Genomic DNA, 21,272 nt, shown 5'->3' on the forward strand with positions numbered 1-21,272 from the left:
AAATACTTTTAAAAATGTTATGCCCTGTCCCATGTTGCTCTACCTGCACAGTGGAGGTTCTTAGTTTTGATTCCTGGTCAAGGGCAAGTACCTGGATTGCAGGTCCGATCCCCACCCCTGGTCTGGGCACGTGTAGGAGGCAACCAATTGATGTGCCTCTGTCAAATCAATGTTTCTCTATCTCTTTCTCTTCCCCTCCCCCTCCATCCCTCCCTTCCACTCAAAAAATCAATGGAAAAAATATCCTTGGGTGAGGTTTAACCAAAAAAAAGTCGTAACATCCAACATCTCAAATTTCTTAATCTACAGAAATGAGTTGTTTCTCCCAATTCCATCACTCAAATCAGAGAGATTATTTCTAAGTTAAGGAAGCAATAACAAATGACAAAAAAAAATTTTTATGGTCAGTTTAATACCATTAATGACCTTTACTGAAACAGAGGTGGCCTGAATACCTCTCTCCATGTATTTTTATAAGTATTAATAACCATGTACACTAAAAGGAAGTTGAAGCAAAATGCCAAATCTTTTCTAAAACTTTTAGCAACATTTAAAAAAATACAAAAACATATACTCCAGACCTTACATTAGTAATCACTTCTGTCCATAAGTGGTCAATAAAAGTTTAGAGACAACTGACTGTTCTGGTGAAGGAAAGAGCTTTTCGGTTATATTTGGAGAATGAGAAAAACTGTGTCTCCTTGGAGCTTGCTTACGGCTTGAAAGGTTGACCCTTGCACCCCTGAGAAAGGGTGCACTCCCAAGTCCGGGGAATGAGCGCGGCTGCAAGATAAACAGAAGAGAGGGCATCACAACCACATCAAAGGACGATATCACATGCTTTCCGGTAACACTGTCCAAACTCTGGGCACAACCCCAGTCAGAACACAATTTCCTAAAAAAGGAATGCCTACTTCATGTTAATGTGTTCTACTACATTCTAAAGATTTCCAACTTTTCTTAGAATTCCTTCTTTTAAAACAAAATTAATTCACTTTCAGACTCAGAAAATAAACTGTTTATATGACTCAATAAGATCTAAAGTATGTTCTTGTATATTCAGACATATGCACACAAAATAAAACCATGTCCCTGTAAACAACAAAAAAAAGCTAATGTAAACTAAGATGAAGTACCAATATATTTTTGCAATCAGTATTCATCAGACAGCTGCCAGGCAGTGGTAGAAATGAGGCAACCAAGCTTATGACGAGCACAGGCGGCCTCCAAATATGACTCAGAGAAAACGGGCAGCGCCGTAGACCTGGAAGTCTTACTAACACAACGGAATAATGGCTGTCTTCCCCCAAACCCACCCAAGCGCTGGCAACAGAAACTTTAAATCCCTCAAAACTAAGACAAAGTCTCAACAAAGGCATCTTTTGGGGGGCTATCTTGGTAAAGCAAGGAAACACCCCCACTGGATTCCCACCTCGGAGACACCATGCTGGAGACAGAGGGTGCGCCCTGGTGGCGGGTGGAGCGCTGACTGGGGATGGAGAAGTGATTCTCCGCACAGGCTCTGAGGTGGGCTGCGAGGGAGCTACTGGGGGCCGCATTCTGGGGTTCCCCAGAACTTTAAAACAACATTCTGGCCTTAGCTGGTTTGGCTCAATGGATAGAGTGTCGGCCTGCGGACTGAAGGGTCCCAAGTTCAATTTTGGCAAAGGACACGTGCCTGGGTTGCCACTAGATCCCCAGTAGGGGGCGTGCAGGAGGCAGCCAATCAATGATCCTCTCTCATCATTGATGTTTCTATCTCTCCCTCTCCCTTACTCTCTAAAATCAATAAAATATATTTTAAAAAAACATTCTGTTCCTTAAGTCAATAAATAATATAAGTAATTTATTAAATATGAAAGAAAAATACAAGTCACTTGGGAAAATTAGACACTTAGCTTTTCAAAATGCCAAGAAAATCCATTCAATCACTGATTGTAAAAGCATCTCCTCAGAACAGCAGGATTTCCAAGGCAAAGACACAACGTGAAACCATTCGTTTTCTAGCCCGGGGCAGGAATTATGGTCCTGTCTTCAGTTCCCTGGGTGCCCGCCCGCCCACCTTGATGAGTGTCCCCAGAGCTTTCACTACAAGGAGGCTCTGGCAGATGCTATCTAACTTCCTGTCCTGCCCACCTGGAGTCCCTCCTCCGCTCCCTACTCCAGGGCCTTACCCACAGGCTACCTACAGGCTGTGGTGCTGAGCCGCCAGGATTGGGAGAGCTTCCTTCCTAAGACCCGCTGCCCAAAACTAAGTCCACAAAGTCACAGAGGCACCAACCACCCGCAACTGCAACCTCCACTTCAGTGCACAGTGTCACCTGGTGAGCCCAACAGAGATGATACACAGACCCTCCCCACAGGAGCAGACGAGGGGCGGGACGGCTCTGGGCGCCTCCCCTCCTTCCCTTCCGAAGCCCATTCTCGCCTGACCTTTCCCTACATTTAACTGGCTCCATGGCTTTCCTCCACCAGCGCCTCTCTTTTAAGGGAAAGAGAATTAGACATAAACTGCAAATACTGCAGTTGCATCACTAACACCACTTAACACCCTTTGCCTCACCTTTTTCGTCTGTAGATGGAAATAATGTTCCTAAGGATAGAGACCATGAGGTCATGTCTACAGACTCCAACGTTCCTAACGCCAGACACACTGACACATCCAGAGTGAGTGAGTGAATGCATCTGAAGCCCCGCTTCTAAGGAGCAAACCTCAGTAAACACACTCTCCTGCTCCCGGCCCTCTCACAGGGAACTACCCTGGTGCACACCCCACAGCCACACCTCCATGTGCTCAGAGACCCAGAAGATTCGGCAGCCACTCAGATGCAGAATGAAAGCAGGCCCACCTGGAAGGACGTGGGAACACAGTCGGGGTTCAGGTTCTCCTGCTTCACTCTTTCAGCTGCGGAGAGAGAAACCATGTCAGTGGGTCTTCACTCTCTCACTTCACTTTTCTTGTCTTGGACACATTTGCTCAAATCCAACAGAAAAAGAAAGTCTGCCTTTCATACCATGTCCCCCCCTTTTTGACAAAGTTGATGAACATACCTCACACATCACAAGACGGGGCAGTAGAAAGCCTAAGGCGGTGAGTACTAACTATGGAAGATCAACGCCAGTGTCTGCTATTATGTGCCTGGCAATAGTCAAGGAACTGTGTACCTGGGAACTCTTTTAATCCTAAAGGTCAGTTATAACCCAAAGGAAAGGTACAATTATTACCTCCATTTTACAGAAGAGGAGACTGGCACAGAGAGGTAGAGTATCTGGGTAGTTACACAGCTAACAAAGGGCAGAACTGGAATATGACCCCTGGCAGTCTAGCTTCAGTCTTAAATACTTCCCTATACTGCCTTTTACAGGGAAAAACTAGAGGTCAATTTTCACATTTAATTCAAAATATAATGTCATTTGTAGACCCCAGAGGGTTGTTAGACTGGGCTTATTCATGCATTCGGGGATTGCGCCCTTCAGGAAAACCTGACTTTTTAAAAAAGGTCTTACAAAAAACACTGCCTTGTTGAAATTTAAGTCATATATATATATTTCAGAGGGAAAGGGAGAGGGAGGGAAAGAGATAGAAACATCAATGATGAGAATCATTGATCTGCTGCCTCCTGCATTCCCCCAACTGGGGATTGAGCCTGCAACCCGGGCATGTGCCCTGACTGGGAATCGAACCGTGATTTCCTGGTTCACAGGTCGAGACTCCACCACCATGCCACACCGGCTGGGAGAAATTTAAGTCTTTTTCATTACTTGGTTGCATCTTGTGAGGTTTAGATGTCACTATTACGAAACCCACAGTTAATCCTTGAACTTAAAATCCTCCACACACTCAGTGCTAAGGCACGAGGATGTACAACGTTACAGCCCCTGTTCGGCCCATGAGGCAGCTTCCAGAAGCCAACACACCAGCACCACAGCCACTCCTTACAGACAGAGCGGTGCTGGACTCTGCCTCCTGAGCACTTTGCCCCTGGAACTACAAGATGCCAGCACTCTAGCAAGCCTCTCCGCTGGGCTTGTTCTTACAAACAAAAGCAGTAAAGCCTGTGCAGCAGCCACAGGGGCTGGGAATTCCTACCCCTTCCTAAGACAGAGACAGCCAGCACCTGCGGGAACCAGGCAGCAACTGCAGGGACCTCCCATTCCCTTCAGAGTCAAGCCTGCACTGACCTTAATTTGTTTGCCTGAGATTGTCTGAGGGTCAGAGAGCTTGCCTCAGGGTCCCTGAGACCAAACACACACACACACACACACACACACACACACACACAAATGAGGATTAAAATTCTGTTGAGACCTCACCTAAGTTGGCTCCTCCCTCCCAGCTGAGAAGAGTAAACAAAGATGGGGTAACCCCCGCCAAAGGTGACTGAAGAGGTAGAAGGATCCCTCTCTAAGGGAAGAACAGAAACACTCAGATGACCTCGGGCAAGCAGCTCCTCTTCCCAGCTCCTTGTGGCTGGAGACCAACCGGCACATGCAAAACCTCTGCCCCCCACCCTTTTACCTCCCCAAACCCAGTGCACCTCGCAAAACACCCCAGAGACAGCTCAAGAACATGCCTATTCACTGCACATATGGACAATTGTAGAACTACTTCCAATTCCCAACGCTAGGCCACTATGTCTGAAAAGAGGAAGAGAAATAGCTAAAGCTTATAAATACCATCTTTTATTCCCTCTTCAGCCGCCTCCTAGAGCTACAAGACTATTATGAACAGTAGTTCACCAACCAGGGTGCAAGGCAAGCACTGCGCCCATTTCACAGGAACAAACCTCCGAACCTCAAAGCGGGTCTTTATTACAGTGCCAGGGGCAGTTTATCAGCACGGCCCTCCTCCTTCCATCCAACACTGACATCACCATCTCCTCCTGATGAGATACACTGGGCAAGTTTACAAATGTTAGGAGCTTATTTGAGCAAAAACGGATTCAAATTGTGCAGCATCCAAACTAGCAGATAGAAAGGAGCTTCACGGAGCTGTCCAAAATGAAAGACTTTCAGATACTTTCCTCTGAGGGATGGCAGGGTCTGCCAGTCAGATGACCCAGCTATTACTCATCAGGTGATTCCTGATAGACTTAGATTCCATTTCTGGGAGAGCCAAACTGTAAGTCCTGGTTTGGTGACGTGGGGTTTAGCATATGCGACTCCATTTTTGGCCTGTTGTCTAATATGTAACACTCCCTCCATCCTATCCAACAAAAGGCTTGGACTTCCAGATACTGTAAGATTAATTTTTAAACTGACTTACAGCATGTAGACACAGCCCTTGTGATAGGCCAGGTGTTCCCACCATTTTTCAAACAGCAATTCTTTAATGCAACCACAGAGTGGGTATGTTTTTTATTACTGCCAAGTGTCTGATGGGGAAACTGAGGCACAAATACCACTGCTCTCAAGCCTTGCACCCTGTAAGTACAAACATTAACACCTCACAGCTTCTGTGGAGCAGGCATCTGGGCACGGTTGGACTGGGTTCCTCTGCCCCAAGGTCTCTGAAGCAGATGTGTTTTAACTGAGGCTCCACTAGGGACAGATTTCCCCCGAGGTCACTCGCCTGGTTTGTGTCAGGATGCAGGTTAGACAGAGGAGAGCTCTAGCTCCTGCCTGTTGGCCTGGGCACTCCCTCGGTTCTCTCCAATGAGGTCTCTACATAGGGCAGCTCAAAACATGGGCGCTTGCTCTCCCCTTCCCACGGATATGACAGACAGACACAGAGACACACAGTTATCTCATCCACACCTGATGAGGTCCTTAGGAAATGGTGGTTAGCATCACTCTCATTGTGCAGGTTGGGAGACTGGGGAGGCCCAGAGAGGCACAAAGTCTTTCCCAGGGCACAGAACTGATGAGAAAAAGGAGGTGTGAACTCAGCTTTCTCCTCCAAGCCGGGGACCTGGGACATTCCCAGGGAGTTGGGGGAGGGCTGTTAGGTATTGGTGTACAGGTATGGAGATGGCATGGGTGAGGAGGGTGAATGGTCAACAGCCAGAGGGGGCTTTGGGTGGCTCTGATTGAAGGAAGGGGCCCAGGTCACGGAACCTTGAGGGTGACCTCACTTCCTCGGTGACAGACCATCCAACAGAAATGAGAAGTCTGGTAACCAGGGACCCACATTCTAGCTCACTCGACTGGAGACAGTCAGGAGAGTAGGATGTTTCTCTGTTGCTTCCCAACTTTCCGTGGCTCTGGGCAGAAGAAAGCCCAGAGTGAGAGATGTTTCTGTTGCTGTAGACTTTGGCGCAAACACCACCATGGATGCCTCTTACCCTTTGGCAAGAGGCAGCCTCAGGTAACCGAGGGCAGCCCAGAGCAGGCCCATCCAGGCCAGGCCCCAACTGGGACCCCTCTTGGCCAGCCCAACACACCTTTACCCCTCATCCTGCGTGTGTGTGTGTGTGTGTGTGTGTGCGTGTGTGTGTGTGTTGGGGCTGGTGAGGGAAAGTGGGGGATGAGGGGCACTCATCCTGGGCAGGAGCTGGTTGTTGGAAGCCTGGTGGGTCTGTCATGTTCATACCCCAAGTCATGGCTGGCGGATGGAAGCAAGAGTTCTGGGGACCAAGCTCCTCTACACACTTGCTAACCTTGAGCCAACAGGAACAAACAGGACTTAGCATATAACCCACCCCAATAATCTTACACAAGTGAGTAAAGGAATCCAAGTCACAAAGTGCTAGAGGACAACATGGCCTTAGATGGAGCAAAGGATACCCCCCAGAGAGAGCAATTAAGTATATGCCAATTAAGTACATGGATATGCTCAATAAATGTGTGGATTTGAATTAGTTATCCCACTTGCAAAGTATCCAGGATCCTACTTGCAAAGTCTCCTACTTGCAAAATATTCCTCCCCTCTCTAGCCATGTTTCTGGTGGCCCTACCAACTGTCTGACACTGCTGGACATTCAATAAATACCTGTCTAATGAATGAAATTTAAAAAATCAACATTAAAGAGCAGAAAATACAAACTTCAAGTAGTGTTAGCATCCCAGGAAAGAATGTTGGTGGGGAAAGTGGGTACCACTGAGATTGGGTGAGGTGACCCCAAAAGGCCAATGGAGATCTCCACAGGATCACCTGGCAAATTTTGGAATAATGTAGCTAGAATCCAGTGTTCGGGGGTGTTAGCCTGAGGTGGTGGCTTACAGATTTTTATTTGAGCAAATACATAATTATAAAACAAAGGTCATATTAACATAAATAAGTTAATAGGAAAACTAATATAAGGGGTTTTCTAATTACCAATTTCACTTACCTGTCCATTAGCTATTCACTTTATCCAAGCATTTTGAAATCTCACCTTTTTGTCCCAATTTTGCAGCTGAGGCACTGAATCCCCAAAATAGAGCTAAAGTACACATTTTACATTAACTCTGTGAATTACCACAGAAAATCCTATTGCTAACCAGACTTGTAACAAGTGACACCAGGACAGGGCAGCTGTGGACCTGGTGGAAGGGTACTAACAGGAGTCACTAGGTTCTGGAGGATCCCTGACCATCCTTCTATGGAACATGCTGAGCCAGCTTATTGCACTGGCCCCTCCCGTTAAACAGGCTGTGTGCGGATCAAACATCATCTGTCTATGCAAAGTAACTTGGTAAGCTAAAGCATTATCAAATACAAAGAATTATCATTAGACAATATCATTTTTTTTTAAATAGAAAAGAAAGACAAAAAGCCAATAAAGCCAGAGAAACTTCACCTAAGGGCAGAGATACTTCACTTGGCTCTCAAAATATTTTAATTAAGATAATTAAATTGATTAGCAACAACAAATCCACTCAGGTCAAAAGACTCCACTAACAGCAAGAATCACACCCGCTTAACAAACAAGTGGGGCCAGGACCTCACCACTAACAGCTGAACACCTCGGAACAGCATCCTCCAGGCTTCGAGTGTCCCCCCGCCCCGCCCCGTTCTAGGGGCATTTAACGCTCAGGTCTTCCCCTCAGACTCCATCTCCCCTGCCCTCTGGCGAGCACACTCAGGGGCGGGTGCGTCGAGCTAAAACCTGCTTGGAGTCAAATGTCAAGACAATTTTCAAGCCAGTTCTCCACCGGCTTCCCTGGGAAGCGAAGACCAGACCTTTCAGCAGCCCAGAACTCGTCAGTTTCCCTTTGCTGGTAAGGAAACCAGAGGGCACATATCTTCCAGCCCCACTCAACAGATGAGAAAGGATATAGAAAGACTAGCAGCCTGAATCTGTTATTCCGTATCCTAGTGTACAATCTTGGTAGCCTATGATTAAGTCACTGACCTTTCTTAACAATCTGGTCTTGCAAGACTTATTTTCCTAATTACTCCCAATTTACAAAGGGCCATAAACAAAGCATGTAATAGCTTAGCTAGAGGCACTATCCAGAACAGGCATTTAGATACAATCTACCTTCTCCATTCTAACTGACTCAGGAGGGGCTGTGAAGCCCACCACATAAGCCTGGCAGTTAGGAAACAGATAGAAAACAAAGAAACCCAGGAATACATATATGGGGCAATCTCATTGTATCATTTGTTCAGGCTTTGGATCTTTGTATCCCCTGAACCAGCAGACTGCTTGATTAAAGGTCTCTCCCTGTACCTTCGTGCTTAACTGTTGCCTTTTCCCGCACCAATTCCATAACAATCAGACCACACAAAGAGTCTTTGGGAAGCTCGCCCCCAGCAGACCGCCTTCAAGGATCAGGGAAACAACCTGGAGAAATGCGTGCCCTCTCCCGGCTCACACAGCCCATGCCCTTCCAGGAACAAGGGCGCCCCAGCAGAGCCCACCAGCAGCCCAGCCCGCAGCCCAAGCTGCTCACGCTCAAGTGATTCTCCACCGCCACATGGACCGCAAGCTTCTTGGCCTCCCCAGCCTTGGACAAAGTGGAGGGGGCCAGGAAGGTGCTGTTGGCTTCCCCGCTGTGGACCACTGGTGGTCCGTGAGGTCCAAAAGGTTGGTGACCGCTGCTCTAGGTCCACCCCTGTGTGGCCTGTGTACACGGTCTTGGTGTAGTTGAGCCTTGATTGCTGTTGGCATCACTGTGAGGAAGTGTCCAGACCCATTGGCTGTGAGAACCAGCTGTGACTACAGTGGGAGAGCTGCTGTGCAGGACACACCTCTATGGAGTAAGACTTGCTTTGGTGGGGCTTTGATGCTCACTGAGTCTGCTCCTTGAGTGTGTCACTTGTGGATGTGTAGAGTTGTAATTTGGTATGGTCTGAAGCTGTCCACATGGTGCACTTGCTCTGGAGCCTCCTGGGAGGTGAAAAGTCAGCCACTGCCTTGGGCCACCAGCAAGAGCTAGAGAGAGAGTGCTGCAGATAGCTTCTATTTGTATTGGGCTTGGAAGTACCCAGGCAAGGCCTAACTGTGAAGCAAGGCAGGCTGGTGCTAGTGCTGGGTCTTGGGCCTCTTATTGATAAATCTGGGGGCATGCTGATGCCAGCTTCTGCTTGTTTGAGAGATTTTAGAAAAGTCTGAAACCTGAGCCAGGACAGGCCATTCATATGTAAAAGCTGCTGTAAATAGCTTGGGTGGGGCAAATTGGATGGGGCAGGGTCTCAGGGAATGACCAAGGTGGAGTGAACAGTGTGGGCCACACTGATGGAAACTCAGATATGGCTGCCTGTCAGCCCTGCAACAGGGGATGTCCCAGCACAGGAACAATGACTCCTGAGAGCACCATTGACTGGGAGAAAGCTGCCCCCGAGTTCCTGTCTCAATGCCAGACAATTCAGTTCCTCCCATATGTCCCCGAGTCCCCCAAAGTCACTGCCTAGTGCTGGAGCTCAGGGGAAGTGGGACCCTGTAAGTTTATGTGCCAATAATTTAATAGGAACTGCCTGGGTCTCTATGTCACTCAGCCACAATCCCCACTGGTTTTTACAGCTCAAAGTTTCAGGGACTTCTCTTCCAAGCTCTGGAACCCTTGCTTCTCACGAGAGGCCTCTCCAGCCAAGATATTCCTCCTGATTGAAAAACGCACCACATGTGGGTGTCGGACCACCCCATTCTGCGCCTCTGTCCCTCCTACCAGTCTTGATGTACTTTTTTTACTTCTCTAGTTGTAGGACTTTCATTTAACCAGCTTTTAGGAGGTTCTGAATGAAGGTTGTTCTGTATTTTAGTTGTAATTTTGATGTGGTTGTGGGAGGTTGTGAGAACCGGCATTTACCTATGCTGCCATCTTGGTTCTCTCAGCATTATTTTTTTAATGACACTTCTTATTTGCATATTTATTTATAGTCATGCCAAACACCACGCCAAATGCTTTGCAGATGATATCACACTTAATTCTAACAGCTCCAAGAAGTGGGTACTATCATCCCCATCACACGGATGAGGCATAAAAGAAGTCCTCACTTAGCCAAGCGAAGCTGGCATGCAAACTTTCAGACTCCAGGACCAAACTTTGGTCTGATAGAGTTGCCCAGATGGTGATTTATTAATTGCCACAGCACCACCACCAGTATAGCCCTAAACTTGACCTGTGGAAACCTTTTCTCTTTTAAGTCACAAGTAATAGCAATGACCCTTGAGACAAAATGGATAATAAGGGGAAAAGAATGAAAAAAAAAAACACCTAAAAATGAGCAAGTACTGAATAAAGGGAAATATAGTTTTTGGATGCTGGACCACTTTCAGGGTCTCACAAAGGTAAGAGCGATCTACTTTACAATCTTAATAATCTGCCAAAAATTTTAATTTTTTTCTCCTATCTTACACTGGGAAGAACTACATGGGGTTCATTTTTCCATCTTTCTTGGAACCTTCACCGGGTCAGGGAAATTTTCAAATATGTTTTCAATTTTTTTGCTGTCTTTCTTCTCTTTCTGGTACCCCTGTGATGTGGATTTTGTTATATTTTATGTTGTCCCAGGGATCCCTTAAACTATCCTCATTTTTTAAAATTCTTTTTTCTTTTTGCTCTCTGATAGGGTGTTTTCTACTACCTTGTCTTCCAAAACACTGATTCAAACCACTGCTTCATCTAATCTACTCTGAGCCAGAATTAACTCCCTCAGAAGTCCCTGTGGAAAGGAGTGGAATAAAAATTAGTCTTGAAGAAAGAAGTGGAAAATAGTACATGGCCACTTGTGGGGCTGAAAGTTCCACCTCTCTGGCCACATGGTTGGTTCCCCTGAAAACCAACTTCCCCATCCTTAGAGGCTTTCCATAAGCCACCTCATTAACCTGATCTCAGATGTGGTAGAAAGGACCTTATAATGAGTAACACACGGTACCTTTCACCTTTGTGCTCTGGAGGTACTTCAGGAGCTGGGAACAAAAACTGATATTATAACAAACAATGCTCCTTAGCTCATCACTTAGGAAATTACCAGGGTTTAGAAGCTGTGTGCCAGAAGGAATCATGGAGGAAGACCAAAATATATTTAGTATATTACAACCTATTGGAGAAAAGTTTCAGGATCTAGAACTTGGTAAAGAGTTCTTAATGTGACACCTAAAACATGATTCATAAAAGAAAATTTGAAAAATAGGGCTTCATCAAAATTAAAAATTTTGCTCTGTGAAGGACCTTGTTAATGATGAAAAGACAAGCTACAGACTAGGAGAAAATATTTGCAAACCACAACGTAATCATAGAACTGTGGTAGGCAGTTAGATAAATGTGAGCAGAGCAAGGAGGATGGGCCAGGTACAGAAAGTCACCAGGAAGGAAAGCTCTGGGTGCCTAGCAAAGGACAATTGTAGGGTGGGACCTTATCACCAGAGTGACTTTTCCTCTCCTTTCATATTGTTGGACCTGTGGTTTGGACCCCCGACCTGGTCATTTGGTTTAGACTCCATGACCTTTTATCCCTAGAGATAAATCTAGGCCTCGGTTGTATTTCAGCTCCAGGCCCGAAAAGTAGTAAAGCCAGATAAGTGATACCAAGGCTGATCTCAGGACCATTTTCATTGGATAATGACCCCCTACCCTGGTTTGGACAAATCAATCAGTAGAGACTTAGACCCTAAAAGGACACACCTGGAAAGCTGCTAAATATTCTATTGAAATTCTCCCCTAAAATCTCCACCCTTAGAATCCTTAGGATGGAAGACCCAGTGTGCTCTCCCACCCAGGAACACTTTTCCCTTCCTCATTCACCTTCCTTTTCTCACCTCCCTCCCCTCCAGGCTCGTCACCTTTACCTTCCTCATTTCTAAACTCCAAGGGCCCTTCCTTTGCTTCTATAATGTGTTTCCTATGCTCATTTCTTCTACCATTACTTCTTCTACCTTTGTGACTTTCTAAATAAATGTTCTCTTATAATTTGAGTCTTGGCTCTGAATTCTTTCCTAGCCAGAACTCAAGTACTAAGATTGCTGAAACCAGTTCTGGTGTGACCCCACCAGTCTAATACCTGGTGCCATTCTCACCACCACTAACAGAACCAGCTCAAAATGGTACGATCCTGTTTAATAAGATATTGAGTTGCTATTCAGAGATAATAGACCAAGGCTGAAAGTCATGCAGCCAGGGCATTCACAGAAAAAAGAAAATTGGCCTCCAAGTGCACCTAGACCCAAAGTCTTGTTCTCCTCCCCTTCCCAAGGTCATGAAGGATTTGTTGTCCAGGAAGGAAGATCCAGTGCTAAACCCCCTTACCTTAAATAGCCAAGCTCCAAGTTTCTCCAAATAAAACTTGCCCCACCAGCACTTCCTCCCCAAACCCTGGATTTGAGTTTTGCCTCCTATCTCCAGAGAGCCAACTCAGCAATAACTAAATTGCTCATTCTTATCTCAAAAGCCTTGTCATGGTATTGGCTTCTATGTACATCGGGAAAGGATCCATTGTTTGGTAACAGAAGGACACATCAAAGAATATATAAAGAATGCTCAAGCCCTGGCCAGTGTGGCTCAGTTGGTTGGAGCATTGTCCTGTGCACCAAAAGGTGGCAGGTTTGATTCCCGGTCAGGGCACATACTCAGGTTGCAGGTTCAATCCCTGGTTGGGGTGCTTTTAGGAGGCAACCGATCAATGTTTCTCTATCACATCAATGTTTCTCTCTATCTCTCTCCCTTCTTCTCTCTAAAATCAATTTTAAAAAATTAAAGAATGCTAAAAAATATTTAAACATTTTTAAATTTAAAAAGACTGCTCAAGACTTAACAATAAAAAACAAACAAACAAACAAACAAATCCAAACTAAACAATCTGATTAGAAAATGGGCAAAAGACACGAAAAGTCATTTAAGTGAAGAGGACATATTGAAGTCAAATAAGCACAATCTATTCCACATCACTAGCCATTGGGGACATGCAAGCTAAGACCACATTGAGATATCATCTCACACCTATTAGAGCAACGAAAATAAAAAATGGGTTAAGATACCCAATATCCTGGCAAGGATGTGGAGACAATGGATCTCTCCCACGTTGCTGGTGGAAATGTCAAATGGTCTACCACTCTGGAAGTACTTCGGCAAACTACTTTAGTTAAAAACTACACATGCAACTATAGTATGACCCAAGACAATGGAAACTTATTTCCACACCCTTTGTGTAAATGTTATAAAAGCTTTATTTCTAAAGATAAAAACTGGAAACAACTAAAATGTCCTTTAGTGGGTAAATGGATAAACAAATTGTGGTACATTCATTCCATGGAACTTGACTCATCAATAGAGAAGAACTAACTATTGATGCACACAACAGCATGGATGGACCTCAGGTACGATATGACTAATTATACAACACTGTTAAATAACACTGTAGATACGGAGTACAGATTAATGGTCACACGTGTTTAGGAATGGTGGAAGAGACAGGTGTGGGTGTGTTCAATATCGGTGCCTGACAATTAGCTTTTCTGATTTTAATGTCAGTGGCTGACATTAAGCTTTTTATTGTAAGGCATCCACTTCAAATCTGGAATAAACACATTGCCAGCTACACAGCTAGATGAAGAGCCAGGCTTCCCACCCACGAAGTTCCCCTTGTAGAAAGCTCCAGTTGACCTAAATAATTGACCACCTGAGTGGCCCTGCTTTTCCCTTTCGTCCCATTAATTCCTGAAAGAGTGACCCTGAGAAAATTTAGGTACCACACCCTGGACCCCAGTAAAGACAAAACACCAGATCCATTCTCTCTCTCTCTCTTCCTCTCTCCCCCCCCCCCCCCCCCCCCGTCTCTCTCCCTCTCTCCCTCTCTCTCCACGACCTCACTGTGTGGCCCTGGGTGTGCCTTGTAGCCTCCAGGGATAGTGAGTAATAAGCCTTGTCTTTTAAGTTTCTTGATGGTTGTTGCTGAGCTGTGGTGTCTTATAATCATAACTAGAGGCCTGGTGCATGAATTTGTGCACCAGTGGGGTCCCTCGGCCTGGCCTGAGGGATCAGGCCAAATCTGGCTCTCTGACATTCCCTGAGGGGTCCTGGATTGTGAGAGGCCATAGGCCAGGCTGAGGGAACCCACTGGTGCATGATCGGGGCCTGGAAGGGACATGGGAGGTTGACCAGCCATGGAGGGACTGCGGGAGGGCTCCAGGGCATGTCTGGCCCATCTGGCTCTGTCCCGATTGTCTGGACCCCAGCAGCAAGCTAACCTACTGGTCAGAGTGTCTGCTCCAGGTGGTCAGTGCATATCGTAGCAAGTGGTTGAGTGGCCTTAGCATATCATTAGCATATTACACTTTGATTGGTTGAATGGCTGACCAGACGAATGGACACTTAGCATATTAGGCTTTTATTACATAGGATAATAACCACAGGGCCAGTTCAGCCACAACACTGGTTTTGAGAAGAGAAATGTCTGGGGTTCACACCAGTTGTACAGGCCCCCAAAAGTGCCCCAGGCATTTGCAGCTCACAGCATCACTGTCCATAGGCTGAGACCAACACAGAGCAGTGTGACTATAAAGGGGATCTTTGTGGTGATGGACCACTTCTGCCTCTTGATTGTAGTAGTGGTTACATGAATTTACAATGTGTAGGTGTCTACACTGTACCAATATTAATTTCCTGGTTTTGATATTGTACTGTAGTTGGGTAAGATGTAAAATATCTGTGATTTCCTGTTAAAATATTTAAAAGCATACAGTTATATTGTATGTAAACTATAGTGAAATAAAGTTAATTTTTAAAAGTGATTTGTTAAATGCTTGGCAAAATACAGTGGAACAGCCTGAGTTCATGCTTTGGAATTGCATCAGATCCTTTTATTTTCTTGTTTAATGTCAGAGAAAAGTCAGAACCTGTCTGATACCTTTTTTATCATCTATAAAATAGATATAATACTATTCATATTACAAGGTTGTTCTGAGGGGAAATAATCTATATAGAATACCTAGTTCAAGTAAGCATTCCACAGATTTTTCTTACCCCATTATGAGATTTCTCATATCAAAGATTTCACAAATTATTTAAAATTTTCTTTGTCAGGTTTCTATATGTTAGTGGTTGGAAATATAATTATAACATGGGACTCTTTCAGCCCTTAGCTTTGATGATTCTATGGCTCAATAAATTCATCCAACTCAGGAATTGTGGTTTACCAGGGAGCAATGCTAACAGTTACCACCAGGTGGCAGGCCTCTTCTCTATTGCGGTGGTGGAATACTTCTGTCTCTTGTAGTGGTTACATTAATTTACAATGTGTAGGTGTTTACACTGCACCAGTATTAATTTCCTGTTGATTCAATATTGAAGGATCAATTTGGTCATAGAGGGAATGGTAACCAGCTATATTTAGATTATGAAGTCTTTCTCTGTTTGCTGCTGTGAGGAATTTCTGGAACAGCCCAGTTTCTCCAGATTGGCTGGCCCTGAGGTTTTGGATGTGATCCAGTAATGTACTCAGTTAAACTTGGTTCAAGAGTTTATCAAATATTTATCAAGCTCAGATGACAGACACTGTGCAAAGGGCTGGGGACCGAGCCATGTTAAGTGTTCAGGATGGATGGCACATTTGCTTCTAGGTTGTGTGTGTGTGTGTGTGTGTGTGTGTGTGTGTGTTTATTGCAAGGTGTTTTCCTATAAAATCCTCCTATATAAAATTATACAAGATATTGAAAAAAAGTATTTGTTCTTCTTTGGTACCTACTCATATGACCTGGGCAAAGCTAAGACAAACAAACAAACAAACAAACAAAACCCAAGTGGACAAAAGTGATTCAATTGGATTTCAGGCCAACTGCTGCACCTTCTCAAGACATCTGGGGTCATAGGGTAACCAACTTGTCTCAGTTTTCCTGGTCTTTCTTAGTTTTAGTTGTAAAGATCCCACATCAGTCCCAGGCACACGGAGATCGTTGGTTCCCCGACCTAGGGATGGCGTTTCTCTTCCTCCCAGGCTGTGGGGATTTCAGGTCAGGAAATGGGAGTGGATTTCAGAATGACCTCTCATGGGTTGTCACTAAGCCTGTCTTGTCACGGGGCCTGCCAGCCAGGGCCCTGAGTCTAGCTGTCAAGCAGACCTAAAGCCACCGTTAGAATCCTGGGACAGTGCCCACAATAAATCTGAGACAGAAAAGCCTGGAAACGTGCAAGAAGGTCAGAGGAAGGCCACTGAGGAAGTGGCATCAGAGCCTCCAAGTCCTGGGGAAGTTGCGGACAGAGGGACTAGCAAATCCCATGGCTCTGAGACAGGGAGGCACCCAGTGCAGGGAACCACGCCTCGCTCAGTGTGGAGAACATGGGGAAGAGGGGTGGGGGTGAGTCTGGGAGGGTCAGCAGGGGCCAGTTTGGGTGTGGTCCTGTGGGTCTCTGCAAAGGGTTTCGAATTTGTTCTCAGCAAAGAGAAGCCGTAAGAGGGGGAAGGACACCATCCAGTTTGTGTCGTAAACCGATCGCCCTGGGGGCTGTGGGGAGAATGGGCTGGGAGGGAGCAAGTGTGGAATAAAGAAACCATTAGGAAGTGCCCGCTGTGTGAATCAAGCTGACAGTGCCAGGCTGGTAAGACAGCCGGCCACCACTTGAAGGTGCAAGGCAAGGTGCCAGGAGAGAGGGCGCCACACAGCAGCTCCTCAGCCAGAACCTCACCGGCTTCCACGTCCCACTTTGTAGCTAAGAAGCAGGGCGGCCACTCAGCCTGAGGCCTCACAGAGTCTGTGGAGTGGGCCAAGGATGATCCCCAAAGATAGGCACCCAGCACTTAGGACACTGCTGTCCACAGGGCTTCCCTCCAAGCAGGCAGAGTGAGGAGAGATGAGTGAGGAGATGTGGCAGGAAAATGGGAGATTCGGGAAAACGGTGGACACTATGTAGAGCTCTGAGTCCTGAAAGGCAACTCACTGCCGACCCACCAGCTCTCCCTTCTGCCCAGCAGGATGCTTCCCTGTCCCCCCAGGTGACCTCACCCCTGCTCCCTTCCCTGGGGTTCCCCTTGTGCAGTAAGCTCGGGAGCTCTAGGATGCCCCGGAGCTGCAGGCTACCCAGCTTCTGCAGGAGGAAGGACAGGCACAGGCACCGCCTTTTGGTGGTGCAGCTCCACAGCCCGTGCTGCGCTCCATCCGTGAAACAAGGCCCTTCCCTGCAGCTGCCTTTCCTCCCTCCTCCCCTCCGAGCAGACTGCCCGCTCCCGTGCTCATGCCCCCAGTTCTGCCTGGGTCTAGTCCTTTCTAAAAAAAAATATTTTTTTGGTATATTTTATTGATTTTTGCAGAGAGGAAGGGAGAGGGATAGAGTGTTAGAAACATTGATGAGAGAGAAACATGGATCAGCTGCCTCCTGCACACCTACTGGGGATGTGCCTGTAACCAAGGTACATGCCCTAGACCGGAATCAAACCTGGGACCCTTCAGTCTGCAGGCCAATGCTCTATCCACTGAGCCAAACCAGCTAGGGCTTAAAAAAGATTTTATTGACTTTTAGAGAGAGGACGAGAGAGAGGGAGAGAGATTGGTTGTTTTCCACACGTGTCCTGACCAGGGATCGAACCTGTAACCTGGGTATGTGTCCTGACTGGGAACTGAACCCACAACCTTTTGGTGCAAGGGATGATGCTCCAACCAACCGAGCCACCGGGCCAGGGCTGGAGAGTAGCCCTTTGCCATTTATAACACCTTCCTGAAGGCTCCTCCGCACAAACCGTAACTCAGAGCAGCTGGGCATGAGCCTCAGCGACAGGGGTGGGAGGTAAACGTAGGGTTTAAGCAGGTCGAATATTGTCCTAACCTCCGTCACTGGGGGACAAACATAGGGTCCAGGGCCCCCAGAAATGAGGTTAGGACAGTGTTCGAACTGCTTGTTTGCCTGGTTTTAAGCACGTACAGTATCCCCGGGATGCTACTCACAGGGAACAATGGTGGGCGGGAAATAAAGGAAAAATAAAGTGAGGGGGAGCATCCCATGGTCACCTTGTCACCCTCCTGTCTCAGGAACCCCAAGCCCCGTGACCATGTTGCTGCCCCTCTGCCAGACAGTCGTCACCTCATCACATTCAGTCCCTCTGTGGCTTATCTTCATGATGCCCATCTGACGCCTGAGGATAGTTAACAAGGGCAGGCTCACCTATGCTCGGGCAGAGCTTTAAGAGCCCAAGCTCCCTAACCTTTCCCCTCCCCTCCCAGGAGGACAAGTCCTCTGGACTCCAAAGCATAAAGAACAAATCGGCTCAGATGTCTTCCTAACATAACAGTAGGTTTGGGCCGCTTAAATATTTCTACACTTCGTTCTACCCTCCAGTGTTGAAAATGCTTTCTCACTTCTAAAAGTAGTTACAATTCCAGTCAATTTACACAAATTACTGCAACTAAATAAAAAAAAGGAAATCTCAGGCCCTGCTGAATTTACCAATTTTTCAAATAATAGCAACTATGCACAAACTCTTTCAGAAAACAGAGGAGGAAGGTAGACTTCCCGCTCAGTCTGCGAGGCCAGTTGTAACTGATACCGACAGAGCTGCTGGGCTGAGTGGAGAGACCTGCAGAGGCAGGAGGCCAGGCTGCTTGGGCTGCAGGGAGCAGGGCCTCGCCCACCTGCTGGTGTGCCTTCCAGAGTGACCTAGGCAGTGACAGGGAGCCTGCAGGGCTTGACTGCTGTCACTAAGAACACGGAGGACACTCTGGCCCCGGTCTGTGACCTCCCAGCACAGGCTCAGCCCAGAGTCCTCGTGGGATCCGGCTGCTCTGACCGCCTGGCTGCCCAGGGCTTGCCTCCCTGTGGGGGCTTCGAGCCAGCAGCTCTCAGCAGAGGGATAAGAAACTGCTTGACTCCATCCAGTGCACAGGGACATTGGCCTCAGCAGACCCGCTTCCACTCAGTTTGGGACGTCACTGGAAACGCAGGCTTAGCTCGGGGTGAGCTATTTTGCAGGGTGAATGGGCTCCGTGGGTAAACCTAGGTGTTTCCTTTAGGAGTGGGCCCACAACTCCCAGCAAGGTGTCCCAGGAACCCTGCCCTGGTCTCCCTTGCCAAGGGCTCGGGGCACCCCTCTGCCTCCTCCGTCGTGGGCCCCACAGCGACTGTCCTACAGAAGCCCCAGGACAGCATGGCCGAGTGCCCCCCAGCCAGGAGCCCTTCTCCGAGATTCTGACCCTGAACTTGCCGCTCCTGAACGCGCTGCATGGCAGCAGCCAGACTGAGCCATCCCAGGAGCCCAGGACCCCTCCCAGAGTGTGCCGTCCCCACCGTCATTGTGAGGGTGTGGAGGAGGGCAGGCCCCCAGGATGAGGCCCCCTCCAGCTCAACGTGCAGACCCTACACAGGAGGTGACTCTGTGCTGGGCCATGTGGTCCAGCCCGTGGGTCTCAGCATCCCTCGGGGATGGGCCAGGAACCTGCCCCCGGTCCCCAGCAGGGAGCTCAGCTGCTCCTCAGTGAGGCAGAAGCAGATACTCCCCCAGAGTCCCTGTGACTGATGCCGGTTGACCTGAAGCTTGGGAGCGGACTGTCCAACAGGTGTTCGAAATAAAAGAACGCTGGGCTCACTCCGTTCAGAAGCCATATTTTAAAAGACACTCATAGTTCTCTAAATGTCTGTGTTATTCAAGGAAGAAAGAAAATTTAAAATGGGCTTGGTACAATGTTTTTACTCTTACAGTTTAGTAATGTTGAAAAGTTTATGCATTTAAGTAGCTTTTAGGAAAATTCTTTAGCATTCTTTAGGAAGTTTAAGATAAATTAATTTTAATGGCAATCCACTTAAAATCAGTCTTGGTAAATTTTAAAATGCTGGCTCTTGGTGGCTATTGTTTCAGTGACGCTCTGGCAGAGAGCTGGGTGGTACCCCTCTCCTGCCCCTGCCACCTGAGCCACCTGGTGCTGGGCTGTCCCTCATGCTCCCAACAGTGTGACACAGAACCTGCTCAGTGAGCCTCGGTGGGGGAGGAGCAGCCAGGGACTTGGAGGTTCTCCAGGTGAACAGCCATGGCTGCCAGGCCAAGGCGACCTCCTCCGGGAGGGCCAGGAGGGGCAGTTGTACTGGGACAGCCCACCAGATCCTCAGAAGGTGACTTCATGTGGAGACGGGGCCTCTGCAGACACGATTAGGGGCTTCACCTTGAGACCATCCTCAATTATCTGGTGGCCCTGAATCCAATGAGAGTGTTGTTGTAAGAGACACAGGGAAGACAAATGGGGTGGGTGGGACGTGAAGATCGAGGCAGAGCTTAAAGTGACACAGCCATAGCCCAGGGACACCTGGAGCTCCAGGAGCTGGAAGAGGCAGGAAGGTGCCCCCCAGGGTCTCTGGAGGGAAGGCCACCTGCTGCCACCTTAACGTGGGACTTCTGGCCCAGACCAGAGAGAGGATTTCTGTTGTTTTTTCAGCTGCCAGTGTGCGATTCCTCACCCCTCACCCCCACCCCCAGGCCCCAGGAAACAAGCAACATCCTTCCTACAAATTCAGATCACTCCAGCGTACAGGCAAGGCTCTGTGCGGTCTCGTGTAGACACCTTCACCGCGTGAGTGGGGTTTGACCACTGGAGGGCGGATGGACGTTGTCCAGGTCTCAGGGGACCATGTCCCTGGCTGCTGCTCCCCCACCGAGGCTTCCTGAGCAAGTTCTGTGTCACACTGTTGGGAGCATGAGGGACAGCCCAGCACCAGGTGGCTGCAGTGTCCAGCAGGAAGGGCTGTCCGACCCCCAAACCTGGATAGAACATCTTATGCCATTCTGAAGGGGGACTTTCCCAGTGGGGTAAGACCCTCTGACACTGTTTTAGGTGATTTTTTAAGTGTGGATTGAACTGACTCCCTGTTATGAAGCAGCACACCTTGAACTTAAACTTCATTCTGTGAAGAAATTTGACTATCTATCTAGGAATTTTGAAAATGGTCTCTTTGACCTAGTAATTCCCTTCTAGTATATTAAAAAAACACACATA

General features: G+C 47.4%; 1 long non-coding RNA gene across 1 annotated transcript in view; it reads right to left on the reverse strand.

The window, feature by feature from the left end:
- Positions 1-580: 580 nt before the first annotated feature.
- LOC139001971 (uncharacterized) overlaps positions 581-21,272 on the reverse strand; it is a 60,192-nt gene continuing 39,500 nt past the window's right edge. Inside the window, exons 2-3 of the long non-coding RNA XR_011470118.1 lie at positions 2,850-2,905; positions 581-783 (exon numbers count right to left, since the gene is read on the reverse strand). This is a non-coding gene — a long non-coding RNA (uncharacterized lncRNA). The remainder of the gene's footprint in view (positions 784-2,849; positions 2,906-21,272) is intronic.

The sequence above is a fragment of the Myotis yumanensis genome, unplaced genomic scaffold, assembly GCF_028538775.1.
Source record: "Myotis yumanensis isolate MYYU_CA2020_CCGP unplaced genomic scaffold, mMyoYum1.0.hap1 SCAF_2, whole genome shotgun sequence".
NCBI lineage: Eukaryota > Metazoa > Chordata > Mammalia > Chiroptera > Vespertilionidae > Myotis > Myotis yumanensis.